The following is an 18,366-nucleotide window of genomic DNA, read 5'->3' as shown; positions in this document are numbered from 1 at the left end:
CTATTCCTCTCCAGCTCATTAGCATCCTTCATTAAATAATGTTTTTATCCATCCAATGCGATCTGTCATAACTTGGTTGTTACTCAGTAAATACTAAACTTTACTTGGTAGACATTTTTCCTTCATTAACTGATATCGATAACCTTAGGGTTTACAGACTAGGTTCTTTGCTCGGTGACATAGTATAGTATTAACCTTACAATAAAACAACATATGCAAGATATCAAAACAATCTAAACAACATGATCTCATCATTGTCTAACTTGGTAATAGTTGCCCATTGAATAACTTATTATTCCCCTTCATTATCACATTCTTTCTGTGTCACTTACCAACATCTTTATTATCATCAATACATACTTCTCAAGATATGGCAACATCATACTAAATCAGAAAATCAATTTCTTGACATCAATGACAAAATAATATTATAAAGACAGTAATCATTCTTCTTCATTTATATCAATAATCTCCAACAACCTTCTCAATATCCTTAATGAAATACCAACAATCTCCTTTCTATTGTAATTCCAACATGGTGATCCCTTGTTTCATGTCTTGGATTTGTTGTTGAAGCGCTTGTAATTATTGTGTAAGCGTAGCAAGTGGATTGTCTTCATTGTTGGTATCACGATTGTTGGTGTTATCTTGCTCATTAGTGTTGTCTTGGTCATTGGTATTGTCTTGGTTGGTATTATGGGTATATGTTCTTGATCTTGTCCTTTTCTGATAGCTCTGATACCAATTGATAGCTCTAATACCAATTGATAGTTCTGATACTAATTGTTAAGTACAGATGCCAAGCTAACAAGATGAGAGGGGGGGTGAATCATACAAACTTAAACTTCCATGAAATCAATAGAGTCAACCTCGGTAGCTTTAACAGATATATGTAACCAAAACTATAAAACATGCAAACTCATAAATAGATAACATCACAACACATTCAACACCAGATTTAACGTGGAAACCCAAATAGGGAAAAACCACTGTGGGATTTCAGACCCACTAAGAAATATACTCTTCTAGAGTATGCTCGGTTAAAAGAAAATCATGTTAAAGATTACAAACACATTGCTAGATGTGACCCGGTTAAGGGATTTCCCTCAGATCTGTTAGGATCTTCACCTTGTTAGAAGTGACCTTGTTAAAGGGTTTCAAAAACTCAATCAGAATGTCACCTTGCTAGAGGATTTACAAATAATGTTGTTAAGTCCACTCGGTTAAGAGATTTTCGATCACTTACAAATAAACAATAGTAATGAGTATGTTTGCAACTTTGCATCTAAAATGCTAAAGCAAATTCTTATTTGCTCAATACAATCTAGTCATAGGACTTATCTTGTGCCTCTGCTGGGCTCCTTACTCTGTTATTCAAACAGGTCTTCAAGCTTTTGTGCTCGGTAATCACTATGTATCATCCCTATGCTTACACTTGCCCACATGCATTGTTTATCAACAGTTCCTTATTTATAAACAATTTGCTAACCGCTTAATCTCTTTGATCACATTTCCCATGATCAATCATAGCCATCAAATCTTCAATCTTGACCAAGTTCAATGTATCCTTCGATCTGAAAATGTTTTACCTCACCTTGGAACTTGCATACATTTCTTGGAACTTGTGCTAGGGTATTACAGTTCAATCTGAGCTGTAGATCTTCCTGCCGATCTTCCATTGCCATGGATCCTTAACAAACTTCATACACTTGTATCAATTATTTAATCATATCCAGCTCATCAGCTTCCATCATTAAATAACACATGTATACATCGAATGCATTTTGTTATTACTAGGTTGCAACTCGGTAAATACTAAACTTCACTTGGTAGACATTCCGCCTTCATTAACCGATAGCGATAACCTTTGGGTTTACCGACTAGGTTACTTGCTCGGTAAAATAGTATAATATTAACCTTACAAACAATAGCATATGTAGGATATCAAAATAATAGAAACAACATGATCTCATCATTGTCTAACTTGGTAATAGTTGCCCATTGAATAACTTATTCCTCCCCTTATTCATCACATCCTTTCTGTGTCTTTTACCAACATCTTAATTCTCTTCAAAACATACTTCTTAAGATATGGCAACATCCTACTAAATCAAAAAATCAATTTCTTGACATCAATGACAAAATAATATTGTGAAGATAGTAAACATCCTAAATCAGTTATATCCATAATTATCAACAACCTTCTCAATATCCTAATTGAAATGCCAACAATCTCTTAATGTCTATTATAATGCCAACATTTTCACGCATTTATTTTTCTTTGGTGGATCCATTTCAACATCCTCAGGTATTTTAACACCTTTGCTAGATAGTAGGAGGAAGTATTTGTGTTTGTCTATTTCAATGAGTTTCTCTAGGAGTTTTTGTAGGCTAGGGTCTTGTTGGGCCTCTTTGATAACGTCCTCCATTATTTCTTCCTCCTCCATATTTAGGTACTTTTTCTAGGTGTTTGTTTCTCTTAGTCCCATGCTTGATTCAGGTTCTTCGTCCCACTCGATGTTTTTGTGGGGTCACGTAGAAACTAGCATGACTTGATTTGATTCAATAAGCGATTGGATCTTTAGGAAGATACTCTAAGTTGATTTTTCCTCCTTTGTTAAGACATTGAGAGAATGTTGACTTTTGTTCAAAGGAACATGCTTGCAAATTTTCATCATTAAACTCAATTCATTTACCACATAGATAGATATAAAAGCAGTGTAAGAAAGTGCGATGTTTTAGGAAGAGTTTATGGTTTATATAGAGAAACTTCCTTCTTTTTAAGATTTTCTCTTGACTTGGTTGTTTTCTCTTCAAATCAATTTTCTGATGAATATTCTTCCTCTTTAAGTGTTGAGGAGTGGTCATACAAGTGATCAAAGTTGACATTTGTTGATAGGTTGATTTGATAGCAAAATGCTTTGTTTGGATACTCAAGCTCACTAAGTTTGAATAGAGGGTTTGATATGCCCCCTATTTTGTGACTAAGTGTGTCAAATGATACAGATAAAGTCCCCCAATATGGAAACTTGATTTGACTAACCTGAATACCTAGCTAGGTATTTGATGTTGATATTGAGTTGGATGAAAACTTATGATCACTAGCTTGATACCTCTGATTTGGAAGATGAAATATGTCTGAGATAGTTGAAAAGGAAAGACCTCTTAAAAGGGTACTTATATATGTTATTGGATACTAAGAATCTCCTCCGGATGAGCCTTTGTTTCAAATGCACTAATTAAATGCACCACAAGATTTTTCAAATGTGTCACCTAATATATTGTATGTGCCACTATTTTGGTTGTATGCACTACAGGATAGTTCAAATGTGCCATAGAAGAAGGCAAATGTCCACTCTGTGTTTTTCCTGATTTTGACTAAGTTTGAACTAATTTTGATGTTTTGCAAGATGTTTTATGAATTTTGATAAAAATACATAGCAAGCATGAAGACAATGGTCATTTTAATTCTAAACATTGAGTGTATGATTATTTGAGGATGTGTTCAAATCCTCGATGTTTTTACTGGTTTAGATACAAGACAAACACATCAAGTAGACTCTTTAATCCAGGGTCATCAATAATACCATAGCCCACATTTGGATACTCCTTCAACTGAAACAGTCGTGTCCCCCCTAGAGGGTGCCCATTTTTTTGCTTTTGTCCAAAAATTAATTCAAAGAGGATTGCTCCTCAATTGAATTGTTATCCTAGGATATTTATGGTGAGTGTCTTGGGGGCGGATTCTTCCCCACCCTTTCACTATGATATTATTAATGTTTGGATACTGACTTGGTGAAGTTTCTAGTTCTAAAGTTTGTAATCAGGCTTCTCTTTGGTCTTCAGTGATAAAATCCCTCAAGAGGCTTCCCAACCTTTAGAACAAAGGCTTTGCATATCTCAAGGATACTATGTTAAGGCTAATCACTAAAAAAATCTATTGGAGGGGATTTTCATCAACCTCCACATTCGATTATAGTGGGTTGGTAAACTTGGCGATAAAGTTGTTCACCACTTAGGTCATTCCCCTCTCACCGAACTTAAAGGTTCCCTAAGAGCAACTCGGGAGGGCAGACATTCTATAGGATTTATTGCGTGAAATTGAAAGAAAGCTTGGAAAAAGTGAGTCTGTCTTTTTTATCACCCAATTAAGGGGAGAGCATATACCTATCACTTAAGACAAAGCAAACAATGTTTCTTTTTAGCTCTTCATAGCAATTATTTTCTAATTCCTATTTGGAGATGTTCCTCCAGCAAGAATGATGTTCTTTTTATCCACAAAGCAATATGTTTGAACTTGTAATGAAATCATGGTCAAGAAAATAAATTGCTTTGGTTAACAAAAAGAAATCGCTTTGCAAATTTGAAAGTGAGTTGTTCTTTCTACTTGCAAAAAAATATAGTTGATTGTTCTTTTTACCTTGCAAGAAAAGAAAGTTTGTTTTGTTCTTTTTAAGTCCAAATGACAATGATCTCTCTAAACAAAAGTGAAATTTTTTGTTCTTTTTAAAGCCCAAAAGAAAAATGGAGTTCTTTTTATGCACCCAAAAGAGATATGAAGTTATTTTTAACTTGCCCAATGAAAGAGATGTGGTTTGTTTAAGCTAACTTAATAAAGTAAGTAAAACAAGATTAAATGCCTCTTAAAGAACCTGCAAAACCACTTGTTAGACCTACAAAAGAACTAGTTAGCAAAATCAATAATCAAGGTGGGCTTGACAAGCCTAATATTCTTTTCAAACTGTTACAATTTTTCTTCAGTATCTTATATGCGCCAGAACACTCTGCAAATGTGCTAAAATAATTTACATATGCACAACAACAGAGAGTGTATGTGCTTTAGAATATAGTATATACACTAAAACAACATGTGTATGCACCTCATAATGTAGTATATGTGATAAAACAACATGTGAATGCGCTAAAATAGCATGTATATGCGCTTAAATAGCGTGTATATGCGCTAAAACAACGTGTGTATGTGCTAAAGCTTATTTTCAAAAACCTATGTCTACACCTATGGAAAAAAATGTTAGAAGTGTCTAAAAATGGGGTTTAGCCCCACGGTGGGTGCTAGAAATGTATGCTCAGATTGTAGTACCTGCAAGAGAGACACAAACAACACAAGCACACCAATGGGACATTGCATTAGAGGTTAGAATCAACAAAACAAGTTACTTAATAAAAAACTCTCAAAATTGTCTCATTTTCCTCTATCTCCAAGGATCCCTCTAGTTCAAGGTGGCTCTCAGCTTGGAAGAGCACTTGATCTTGGGATGACTACTCAAAGAATGAGAGATATTGTATGATCTAAGATCTAAATGGATGCAACTAAGATCTTAGTGATATGCTATGGATATGAAAGTAGATATGGTGCAAGATAACAAGATTAGTATGATATTAAGCTAGTATGAAAGTGATATGAAGATGATATGGAACTAACATGAAATTAAAACTAGCATGATACTCTAAGAAAGGTAAAAACTAAAGTACAATTCAATTAAAATGATCTAAATTATTTAGAGATGGAAAAGGAGCTTCTTGATAATCTTATACAAAGAAAATAAACTATAGCTTGGATGCAAAATAAAGATGGGATCTTTGGATTGAAGAAATTGGCTTTATTTATAGAGGAATTGGTCAAATGGATGGCCAAGATTGATTTGGCTTAAGAAAGGTCAAGATTAAAAGTTATCAATCCATGTGAGATTTTCAACCCACTCTCATGTTGACAAGTGTCACCATGAGGAGGCATGAGAGAATGTTAAGTAAATATTTGATGCCTATTAAGCTTGGAGGATTAACCTTAAGAGGATGAGCCATTGGATAAAGTTGTTATACGAGGATGCAGGTTATTGTCCAGGAGTTAAACTCTTGTGAAAAGTTGAAAGATGGTCAAAGGGACAAACCATCATGGGTTAGCATGGTGAAGAGATGATATCTTTTAAGAGCATTAAAGGCTCTTTGAAGAATTTGGAGGTTTAGCTTGTGTGAAGGGAGAAACCTTCAAGGTTTTGCAATAACCTTTAATGTTTTGAAAGACTTTGGAGACAAATTTGTAAGAGCCTTACATTTGGGGAACTCGACAAGTTAACTTGTTGAAAAGGATAAGTCTTAAATGCATTTAGAAGACTTTCTTCCAAATTCGGAGAAGTGACTCTCCCAAATTTAGGGATGTGACATGATTAGAAGAATTAAGGCTAGTTAAGTTTGATTTGAGATGTTCAAGAAGAATGCTTAGGATGCAAGTGGGAGAAAAGAGGAATTAAAATAAAAATATTTATTTCACCCAAAATGAATGCAACTTGCATTTGTAGGAAAGTGCAAGTGGGGGGGGTTTATATATAAATTTGATTTGTTTATATGTAAGAAATGATTTTAATTTAATATAATTTAAACAAATGGTAAAAGGGGGATTTAGTCAAATAAATAAAATTTATTTAATTAATGGAAGATAAAGGGGACTTTATCAAATGTTGTATTTTAATAATGGCTAGATAGAAGAAAAGGGGATATAAGTTAAACCTTATTTTAACTAATAGGTGAATAAGAAATAATTAAACAAATTAAATTCATTTAATTAGATGTGCAAGTTTTAGGTGTCTACAATAGGTACCAAGCATCGACTCCACCTTAATCTTCAGGTCTGAGCGTGCTCTACAACCCAATGGTAAAGTGGAAAAAGGGAGATATCAGTCAAACTTTGTGGTACCATAGTTCCTATGGAACGAGTCCCCAATCAGGTATCCTTGTATCGTGTTTGTCTGTTCATGTCATTCGTTAGCCCTATTAGTCCTCTGTGTTTTGTTGCTCTTGTGTGTAGTATAATATTTATTTAATATTCTATGAAAATATTCATATTATATTTTAATGGTATTAGAATGTTATTGATTAATTAATTAATAAGTTGAAAATGAGCAAAATTAAATTAAATTAATGTTATTGGTAGAATAATTAAATCTATTTTATCTTTGTGTTAAGGATTAATTAAATTTGGAAGTAGGACATTTAATTTGGTATTTCATTATGCTCTTGGAAAATCAATTTTAAAAGGGTAAATTCTTATTATTTGTTTCAAAATTTAAAATAAGCATGCATGGGAGTTATTAAAAAAAAATCAATTTAATAATAAATTATATGTGGGGAGATTCTTTCGCATGCAATTAATGGTGGGAGTTACAATCTATAAAGGGGATTTTTATTCACTTGCTTTTTTTCAATTTTGCGAGGGAGAGGAAAAAAAGATATGTGCTTCCCATTAAGTTTTTGGCTCTGCATTTTTTTTTGTATCTTATAGTTATGGGGGTTTTGTAAAGGAAATTGGGAAATCTTGGTTTTGCAAAGGAATGAGGATTTTGTATTGAAGCTTGGATTGGAGCATTCTAGATTGGTGCCTAGTGATTGCTACTTGTCTCTATTTCCTCTTCCAGATAACATTTGGAGGTAGGTATTTGATTCTTTTCTTCTGTGCATGTTAAAATTTCTTCTTAAATTGAATAAAAATTAGTTTCATTGTTTATTGTAATGAGAAAATGAAATGGATTTGTCTGAAAATGGGAGAATTTGGGGGATTATTGGGTTATTGAAGATTAGCAGTGAATCTTGTGATACTGGAGATTATGGGTTTTTGCTTTTCAAAGTTTTAAGATTCCTCCTGTAGATCTATATATATATTAATGTAAATATTATCCATATTAAATATTTGTTAATTTTTCATGCGCATTAATTTTTCTATCACTACATATTTTGTTTTGGTGTTGTGGGCTTACCCACGATAGTGGGGAACCACCCACTGTGGGCTCACCCGCAATGGTGGGAAACCACCCACCGTGGGCTCACCTGCAATGGTGGGAAACCACCCACGGTGGTGGGAGCCCCACCCACCATGGGATTACCCATGGTGGTGGGAAGACCACCCACCATGGGCTCACCCACAATGGTGGGAAACCAACCATGGTGGTGGGAGCCCCAGCCACCATGGGATTACCCATAGTGGTGGGAAGCCCACCCACCATGGACACCCATGGTGGTATCCTCCACCACCCTCTCGACTTTATTATAGTCAACCGTTAAATTATTTTCAATACAGAATGTTAGCTTAATAAACTGTTTTTGAAGGTTTTTAAATATTTTGTGGAATTTGATTATATATATATATATATATATATCACCCATGATGGTGGAAAACCACCCACCGTGGGCACCCACGGTGGTGGGAGCCCCACCCATCATGGGATTACCCACAGTGGTGGGAACCCCACTCACTGTGGGCACCCATGATGGTGGGGAGTTCTACCCACTGTGGGCTTAGCCATGGTGGTGGGATCTCCACCACCACCATGGGTACCCACAGTGGTATCACCCACCCCCCCACTCTCGGCTTTATTACAGTTGACCGTTAAATTATTTTCAATACAAAATGTTAGCTTAATAAAATGTTTTTGAAGGTTTTTTAATATTTTGTTGAATTCGATTATATATATATTATCTGGTTAATTCATTATTATTTAAATGTGAATACATTGGTATATGTTTTTTTATGTTGGTCCAATGATTAGATAAATATTTATATATGTTCATAATTTGGAATAAGTAGTTCGTGTTGATAAGGTAGTATAATGGTTTAAATTAGTTATATTTTGGATAATTATTGCTAGGTTTTGGTATTGATAGAATAAGGGATTGAATTAGTTATTTTTAGATTAAAAGATTTGGTTAAAGAGTTGTAGTTTGCAAAATATAAATATGCAAGTATTTTGTTAAGTATAGATTTAATTGGAATTTAGTTATATTCTTGAGAAAGTAAATAAATTTAGGTTTGTTCATATGTTATTTCTTATTATTATTTACTAATCATGTGGCTAAATTCTGCTTAGGATTAATTATACACATATTTCTTCTTATGATCTCAGGTATATTCTCTTGGCAATATAATATGTATTGTGTTCCTTTGTAAAGGAAAGTGTAATCTTATTTGTAAAAAATTTCATTTAATCTTATATGATGGTTTCGTTAATTTGAGTAACATCGTTGTGGGGCTCTGAGGACTCTAGTATGATATTATATTTTCTTTTTATCTTTATCTTGTATCAATATGTTACTCTTTCATTTGTCTAGTTTTTTTTTTTTTTTTGTAAATCTGTATTTTATCATTTTTTTTTTTAAGTCCTCTGGGCCTCATAGCAGGGTGTTACATAATTAGAGATCTCTGTATAACTGTCTTGCAATAGGTCTAGTGAAGGACTACTGCACCACTGCAACACTGACTACCTTCGATATCCGCTACTCACACTTCACACACTACTATTTTCTTTTCTTTCTTTTGCACACCACATTCCTTCATACCATCATTCCATATTCATACTACTACATATGTGCATGTATATATATACCTGAGGACACACATACAAAAAGTGTGTGTTGACCAAGCCCAATACATTGTCAATATGCTCATGTCGACCTCTGCAAGACTTCTACATGCTTCCTTCACATACTTCATTTGTTGAGATTACTAGAATGGGGCAAGGTCATCCAGACCCAAGAATACCGACCCATTATTATAAGATTAAGCACCATTTCTCCAAAATGTAGACTCCACACGTACCAAGAATACTGCAACACAAAACTCAAAGAGATGCTATTGAAATTTATCAAAGCAGCTAATACCAGGACACACAATTGATACCAATATTAATAAGAACTCAAAATGAACTCACCAAAATTATCTAGAGATTTCCACAACACATTACCTCCATCATACTACATCATAACATCTGACCAGAGTAACATTTATCTATAACAAGAGAACTGTACATATTGATCGCATACACCATCCAAACTAATATCCAGAACAATCTGAGCCACATACATTGTCTGGTCCAAACCGGATAGCTGGTTTGACATCAATGACAACAATATTCATACAAGTCTAACAATCTCCCCCTTTGTCATTGATGGAAAAACATATCCAAAGAATAATTGTGTCCAACTCCCCCTTACTCATGCAACTCATCAAATCTAAGAAACCAAATTATTTTCTCCCCCTTTTCACATCAAGGACAAAGGATGCCTTTGATGAAAAAGAGAATAAAAAGAAAAATTAAGAAGAACATAATATATATATATATACAACTGCAAAAAAAATATCAAAAAAGTTGAATATCACACAAGAACCTTTAGTTGCTTTTTTTTCGAAAAGAAAAACTTATATTTCCCCTTTAGATCTAGAAGAAGAGCTTCCCAAGAATGTATGGCCAATTTAATACTAACTAAAATGCTTCTACATTCCACCAACACATCAACCACATTCCCAAGCAATGGTGAAAAAATGCTCTAATTTAGCCTCAACAATCTCTTTAACCTTCCAAAACATGTTTACAAAGTCTTCTTTCTACCTTTGCAACAGTAAGAGCTCATCTTGAAGAGATTTAATTCTTTTCCTCTACTCACCATCCTTATCACTCAAAAAATTAAAAGACTTTCCTATATTTGTCAACTCATCCTCAATACCATCAATCTTGCTTTTTTCTTCACTGCAGCTGCCAACCAAGAAATGCAATACCTGTAGACTCCGCTAGCACAACGGATACAGTCCCCCAGTTCTTCAATACATGCTAATAAGATATTTTATGCATCAAGACATTCATTTAGGAGATTTTCCATATCCAAACCTTTTTCCTCAACTAACTACTCAGAGATCCTCTCTTTTAGAACTTCAACCAGAGATTTTGGAAGCAGGTTACTAATATATTTAAGGCTCATGTTGTTCCAGATTAAATTCTTCAACAAAATGCTTTCAATTATGTCTTACTCGACTGAAGTCAACCAAATTACACCAATCTTCTTTATTCCATCCACACTATCAACCAATTTCAGCAAATTAAATTCATCATCTAAAACTCCAGCTTCCTGCTTTGCAATTATCGAATCTCCCTCAACCATAGGGCATTTGGGATCATCAATCACCACCACATCTTCCACCTTGCTTCTCTTTGGATTTGAAAAACTAACAGGAAAAGACTATCTCCTCTTATTCTTTTCAGAGGAAGAGTCTCCAAAACCATATATGAAAGACACAAATACTGAGCCCACACTCCATATTTCCAGAAATGGTTTAAAATAGGCATCACAGACTTCCTCTTTGTTGACCAGACTATTTAAATATCTAAATATTTTCCTTGCAATCAAAACACCAAATTCCCATATGACATTATCTTTTTCTGGAAGGGATCCCAAATAGTACATAACCAGACTTACAAGCAATGACTCAAACTGGAAAGCATAATTCTTCTCTTTTGTCATTTTAATATTCTCTAACAACAATTCTTTCAACAATTCACACAAGTTGAATGATTTATTCTCCGTCACAAGCATATGTGTCATATATATGCCAGCATCCTATTGGTGATTGACACTCATTTGGTTTCTTATATTTTCATTGATGGAAATATTGGCAACATATTTTGGTTCACCGGCACCGGCATAAAGGATTTCATGGTAATCGGTAAACTAGGTACCGGTATGGGAAGCCAACATCACTTGGAGATCCGACAAAGGATAATATATCGGCGAAGCATTTTATAATTCATATGTTTTTGTAATGAGATGACATGTATTATCATTTTGTATGTAAGTCAACATATGGCATAAATGTTTGTAAGGGTATATAAGTCAGTCTATTAGGTCATTTAAGATATAACATTAGAGATAAGATCTGACATGCGAAGTTTATGTATGCGAGATAATTTGTATGCAAAAGCAATATTTTGTAATGATCTGTAGATGATTTTTAAGTTACTCATAAGGTTTATGTTATTTCGGCAAGGGTTTAGGGTTTAAGAACTGGAACAGTCAGAGCCTTACCAGAACTCAATCAGACATAGAAGATGCATTATATGAGTTCAATTTTGCAATTTTGTATCAGAAAGTGATTGTAGTTAGTGAGACTCTTTGTGATGAGCAGTGTGCCCTAGGCATGTGTCTTCCTGCATGTGCGGGCCCCTATTATATGTAATATCTCTTCATATGGACAATGAACTGATATTGTGGGTCACAAATCCCACTGTGGTTTTTCCTCATTGAGATTTTCCACATATAAACTCTCCATGTTATGGTGTTCATTTATGTGCTTACATTATTTTTTTTAGTTACATTTATTTATGTTTATCGGTTGATGAATGAATGTTTTGATAAGGCTAAAATCTTACATTCTGATCGAACATTGATTCACCCCCACCCTCTCAGTGTTCTTGGATTCCAACAATTAGTATCAGAGCTTTGTGCCTCATAGGAAGCCTAACAACTTGAGGGAGATCCAGAATCTGGAATCCATGGAGATGTGTTTAAGGTAGCAACTTGAAGTTTCTCTTGAATATTATGAAGCTGAAAAAGTTAAGAACATAAAGCTGGAAGATGAACTTAGATCTACAAAAGAATTCATTCACTCTGCAAGAAAATCTTTCTAGTGTTCAAGCCAAAAGGAAGGAACTATGGGAACAAATACAAGATCAAGATGATGAAGAAAAGGACACTTTGAAGAACCTATGTCAAAAGATGAGTCAAGAAAATGAAGTTATATAGAATGAAAAAAATTGAAGACAGAAAGAAAAAGGAAGAAGACCTTGCTAGATCATTGAAGGACATATTTGAAGAATGCATCAAGTTAGCTCATGAAAATGATGTGTTAAGAACATAATTAGTGCAATGAACAAGAAATTGAAAGACAAATGACAATCCTAAGAGATGATCTAACTATTGCAAATGAGTATAAAGACAAATTCAGGGCTAGTTCAGCACAACTTAATGAATTATTGAAGAGTCAAAGGCAGAATAAAGACTCCAAAGGAATTAGATTTGAATGAGGTTAGAGCTCTGGTACTACAAATGAGGATCAAACATCTGGTAAGGAGAATGGTCAAAACAACTGGAACCAGCAAACATCGGTAAGGCAATTCAATGCTCACAAATTTAATGGTAGATGCTTTGTTTGTAATAAATTTGGTCATATGGCTAGACAATGTAGAAGTAGAGAAAATAAGAATTATAACTCTGTCCTTGGTCAATGTTCCAAATGCAATAAGTATGGTCATAAGACAAAAGATTGCAGAATGAATTTAAAATATCATGCATGTGGAAAGTTTGGACACATGGCTAATCAGTGTAGGTCAAGAAATTATTCTGGATATTGCAAAGCAATTCAAATGAACAATATTACATGTTATGCGTGCAACAAGATTGGACACATAGCCAAGTTTTGTAGAAGAAAAACTCTATCAATTAGCAATGATGGATCAAATGATAAAGGAAAGCAAAATATCAATGAGATTTGGCATGATCATACCAAAAGATGGGTAAGGAAGTCAGATGATCAAATGGGAGGTAAAATTGCTCCAGCTACTCAACCAGCAGAGCTGAATGTTCCTACACCAACATGAATCTCATCCGGAAACTAAGGCAGATGCCTTAGGGGTAGGCAAATTTCATGCAAATCCTGCGTATTCCCTGGGAAAGAGATCTAGAAGGAAGTTCTAGACTTCTGAGAAGTTTATCCAACATATATATATGTTGAATCGAGATCCGATATGTCTCACTGGAAGACATTTATGTCGATGGAAAATTAGGGTTTTTTGAAGGATAAAAGGAAGAATTCACTTCAGTATGTTCATCTTGCATTCAGAGCAATACAAAATGAGTCAGAGGCGATTAGAAGCAACCATCAATGATTTCAACTTCATTCGAAGGAGATATCTAGGGTTTATCACCAATGACTATTTCCAGGTATTTTTCACAAATCAATCATTCAAAATGGAGGTTGGTTCTTCTTCTACCCCTATTTTCATTGCAAATCCCACTGTAGTAGAGGTTAAGGACCATCCAATACCAGTATTTAAGAGATGCCCACATATTGCAACTCTTGATGATTCGGTCGACGCTTTTTCGAGGGTTCCTGAAGGTGTCGTTTATGTTGAGGATGTAAAAGCTTACATCCACTACAACCTAGAGGACCTGGGAAAAATTGAGATCAGGTTAATGTACATATCTAAACTATTGAACGACTCTTGAATTATCAAGCCTGAATTCAAGCATATTGCAGACCTAGGGTTAACCAGAATCTTGGATATTCCTAAGTTTGAGGATGAGATAATCTGATACGTGCTGATTAGAGTTCATGGTGAATTTATTTGGTTGGATAGACCCCATAAGATCACCAACAAAGAAATCAGGGCCATCACTGGTTTACCTCAGATAGGTCAGAAACTAGAGAAGAAGATATCAAATGATCAGATCAACAAGCTCACAGGTGCAACCTCTGATAATCGGTCAATGAGAGTCGGTACCATTACTGATAAGGATGTCAAATTTGTTAGTATGATTATAGGTTACAAGGTAACCTAATCTAACTGACTTAACTCTGTTTCTAGCTCTTGCATTTTTGTTGCATATCAAATGTTGAAGAAGGATGAAAAGTATGATCAGTGTGAATGGATGAAGGAAGAGTTGATTATGAACTTAGGCAAGATTAAAGGTGAAAAGAAAGGAGTTTTCCGGTATGGAAATCTATTAGTGTGCTTAATGCTTTTCTTCTTGAATGAGATATTGGGTTTGGAAAAAAGGTAATGGGCCTTTGATATACCGATAGGCAGGGAGATTAAGGGTGTTATCTCGAGTTTGGGAAACTTAAGAGATGACAAAGTTTGGGGGTACTTCAAATCATTTCAGAAAGCCATGACGTCAAGGGAAAGAATTCCAAAGCACATAGTTGAGAAATAATCAACTGAAATTTGTTTTATGGTGAAAAAGGATGAAACTCTTATGGAAGTTGTAATACCCCGAAAGATATGAATTAAGGAAATAGGTTATGAGGTAGATGCAAACATCTTGGATGCATATGCTAGGATTCTTATTGATGCACCAACATATGAATCTGAAAAATCATTTGGGACTACTAAGCAAAAAGAACTTGAAGTTAAAACTAAATTCAATCAGAAGAAGAGAGAGAGAGACAATAGAAGAAAGTTAGTCAGTTTGTTGAAAAGGTCTCAAAAGACATTCAAACTATAATTGATGCATCACCAACTAAAGAAGTCAAGAAGAGGAAACAACTTGAAGCTCTCCTTGCACCAGTTACTTCAGATACTGAGACTGAAGATGAAATTCCTCTATCTTTCAAAAGGTTGTAGAGAAATAAGGTAGAAGATCCAAAGGAGAAAGTTGAGAAGACAAGGAAGCAACCAGAAAGGAAGGTAACCATTAAGATCTCGGCAAGTCAGCTAGCTAATAGGAAGCCTACTTAGAGGAAAAGGTCGGTGAAAGAAACTCCTGCATCATCCGCCAAGAAGAAGAAGAAGAAGGAAGACATATATGAAGCTATTGAAACCAGTAATGTAACTATTATTCCACCTATGTCTTGTGTTGAGTTAATAGATGAGATAACAAAGGATGGTATGTTGAAGAACACTCCACATTAATATGAATATTTGGATGATAATAAACAAAAATAAATTGAGGAAGTTGTTTTGTTATACTTGGACATATATAAGAAGGCTTTATTAGAGATTGCAAAGCAAATACCAACACAATTATGTAATAATCTAAATGCAAGAAGATTATCTGCTATGGAGGAAGACCAACACATAAAGATTCAAGAATTATTAAATAATTGTGGTTCAATTACCCCAGAGGAGATGGATAGGTGCCTTGAAACTACAAATAGAACAATTTTTTAGAAGTAGGCACAAGATAGGCATGGGTTAAATTCTTTATTGACAACCCTAATTTCTTTACATCACTAGAAGCTAATCCTAAGTCTGACACTTTAGACTTCCCAGTTGATGGAAAAGGAAAAGGTGTAGTGGATAGCCCATCCACAATTTTAAAAGATGCCAAGGAATTGAATGCAGAATCTTTGACATAAGAAAATGTACAAAATAAAGAGGAGATACAAGCAGAGAAGGCTAGTGTACATATTGAACAAGTTATAGATGTTGAGGACAATAGTCCTTTGAATCAAAATGAATAGACTATGAATACAACAAATGTGGAACCGATAGTAACAAATGTTGCACCAAGTGGCAAAGCGATCGATGCAAAAGAAGATGATATAGGAGAGAATGAACTGGAATAGAAAGATGAAGAGAAAAATCAAGAAAGAGAGAAGGAAAAGGAAACTGAGATAAGTATTCTTGCACAATCATCAGAGAAAAAGGGAGAGGAATCTAGTAGGGAACCGACAACCAAGACTACTTTGTTAGCAATTATCACTGCAAATGTTGAGCTAAAGAGCATAACAAAGATGAGTTCAACTAAACTTGTGATGATTGCAGCTCAGAAAATGATCAAGGAAGGGACTGAGGAAAAAATAATAATTGAGCATTCCATTCCAATATTGCACCAGTTAGTCCCAGAATGCGAAATTGATAAGGGAGAAAGCCCATCTGGCAAGCTGAAGATGCTAACTGAGCATATTTCTAAGGAATTTCAATCACTGAAGCAGATCTCTAACTGACATACTCTGGACCAGTTTTATCAGGCCAAGAGGGCCACTTTTAATCAATTGATTGAATCGGATACTATACAGATAGCAAATAGATTGAAAATGATAGATAATGCTTTAAGACAATGTATAAATATTTACCAGGTATGCTGCAATTCAAGTTTACTCACAAGAGGTATAGACAAAAGCATTAAAGGTGTACAAAATATAATTGCAGGCATTATAAATAACTTTGATGGAGTAAATTCTTTAACCACATCTATATATAGTCAAATTTTATTATTAGAAGTTCATATTTCAGCTCTTGAAAGAGACGAGGATAAAATCATACGAAGAGTTAAGGAGCTCAGAGTGTTAGTGAGTCCCTGGTTGGACACACTACATGTATATAAGAAGGAGTGCATAGATATGATGGGAAATCCCACACCGACGGAACTCAAGGAGTAATAATCTCATGCTTATGCCCTAAATGGACTTGTGTCAATTTCAGGGATATTCAAATCTAGTTGGGATACATACTTGGAGTTTTTGAAGAATGCTTACTCGAAAATCTTCAAGCTGATTCAACTCCAGTAAGTATTTTTGGGAGACATTCCCCTATATAGAATTTCATTGATTTATTCATTCTTTGTACCAGTTTTTGGTATTGATGCCAAAGGGGGAGTGGTGTATGTGAAAAATAGAAGGAGAAATATGTATGTATCATATTTAAGATTATTTTAGATGGCATATATAGCTCAGGGGGAGCAGTATCGCATTCCAAGATCGATAGGGCAGATACAAACCATTTTTCACATGAGTGTTGTCATCAATGCAAAAGGGGGAGATTGTTAGAAATTGACACTCATTTGGTTTCTTATGTTGTCATTGATGGCAACATTGGCAACATATTTTGGTTCACTGACACCGACATAAAGGATTTCATGGTAACCGACAAACTAGGTATTAGTATGGGAAGCCAACATCACTTAGAGATCCGACAAAGGATAGTATACCGGAAAATAATTTTATAATTCATATATTTTTGTAATGAGCCGACATGTATTATCATTTTGTATGTAAGCCGACATATGGCATAAATGTTTGTAAGGGTATATAAGTCAAGTCTATTAGGTCATTTAAGATATAACATTAGAGATAAGATCTGACATGCAAAGTTTATGTATGCGAGATCATTTGTATGCGAAATAAATATTTTGTAATGATTTGTAGATGATTTTTAAGTTACTCAAAAGGTGTATGTTATTCTGGTAAGGGTTTAGGGTTTAAGAACCAGAATAGTCAGAGCCTTAACCAGAACTCAATCAGGCATAACAGATGCATTATATGAGTTCAATTTTATAGTTTTATATCAAAAAGTAATTGTGGTCAGTGAGACTCTTTGTGATGAGTAGTGTGCTCAAGGCAACGTTCCTTCCTGCATGTGCATGCATGTGCAGGATCCTATTATATGTAATATCTCTTCGTATGGCTAGTGAATTGATATTGTGGGTCACAAATCCCACCAATTTTTTTCCTCGTTGAGGTTTTATATGTATAAAATCTTTGTGTTTGGTGTTCATTTATGTGCTTGCATTATTTGTTTCAGTTACATGTATTTATGTTTACCGATTGATGAATGAATGTTTTGATAAGGCTAAAATATTACATCCTGGTAGAACACTAATTCACCCCCCCCCCCTCCTCTCAATGTTCTTGGATTCCAACACTTCTGAGGTGACACCTTCCCTATTCCTGAAATAGATTTTGTAAGAGATGCCATAGGTAACATGCCTCACCATAAGGTTGTTGATTGTGTTAATGATTAAAGCTGACTAATCACCCTTCACACCAGTTAGGGCTTCCACTTCTCTGTTCAAGATTGACTTCTTTGC

Source organism: Cryptomeria japonica, chromosome 10 (assembly GCF_030272615.1).
Source record: "Cryptomeria japonica chromosome 10, Sugi_1.0, whole genome shotgun sequence".
NCBI lineage: Eukaryota > Viridiplantae > Streptophyta > Pinopsida > Cupressales > Cupressaceae > Cryptomeria > Cryptomeria japonica.
Note: the sequence above shows the minus strand (reverse complement) of the source record.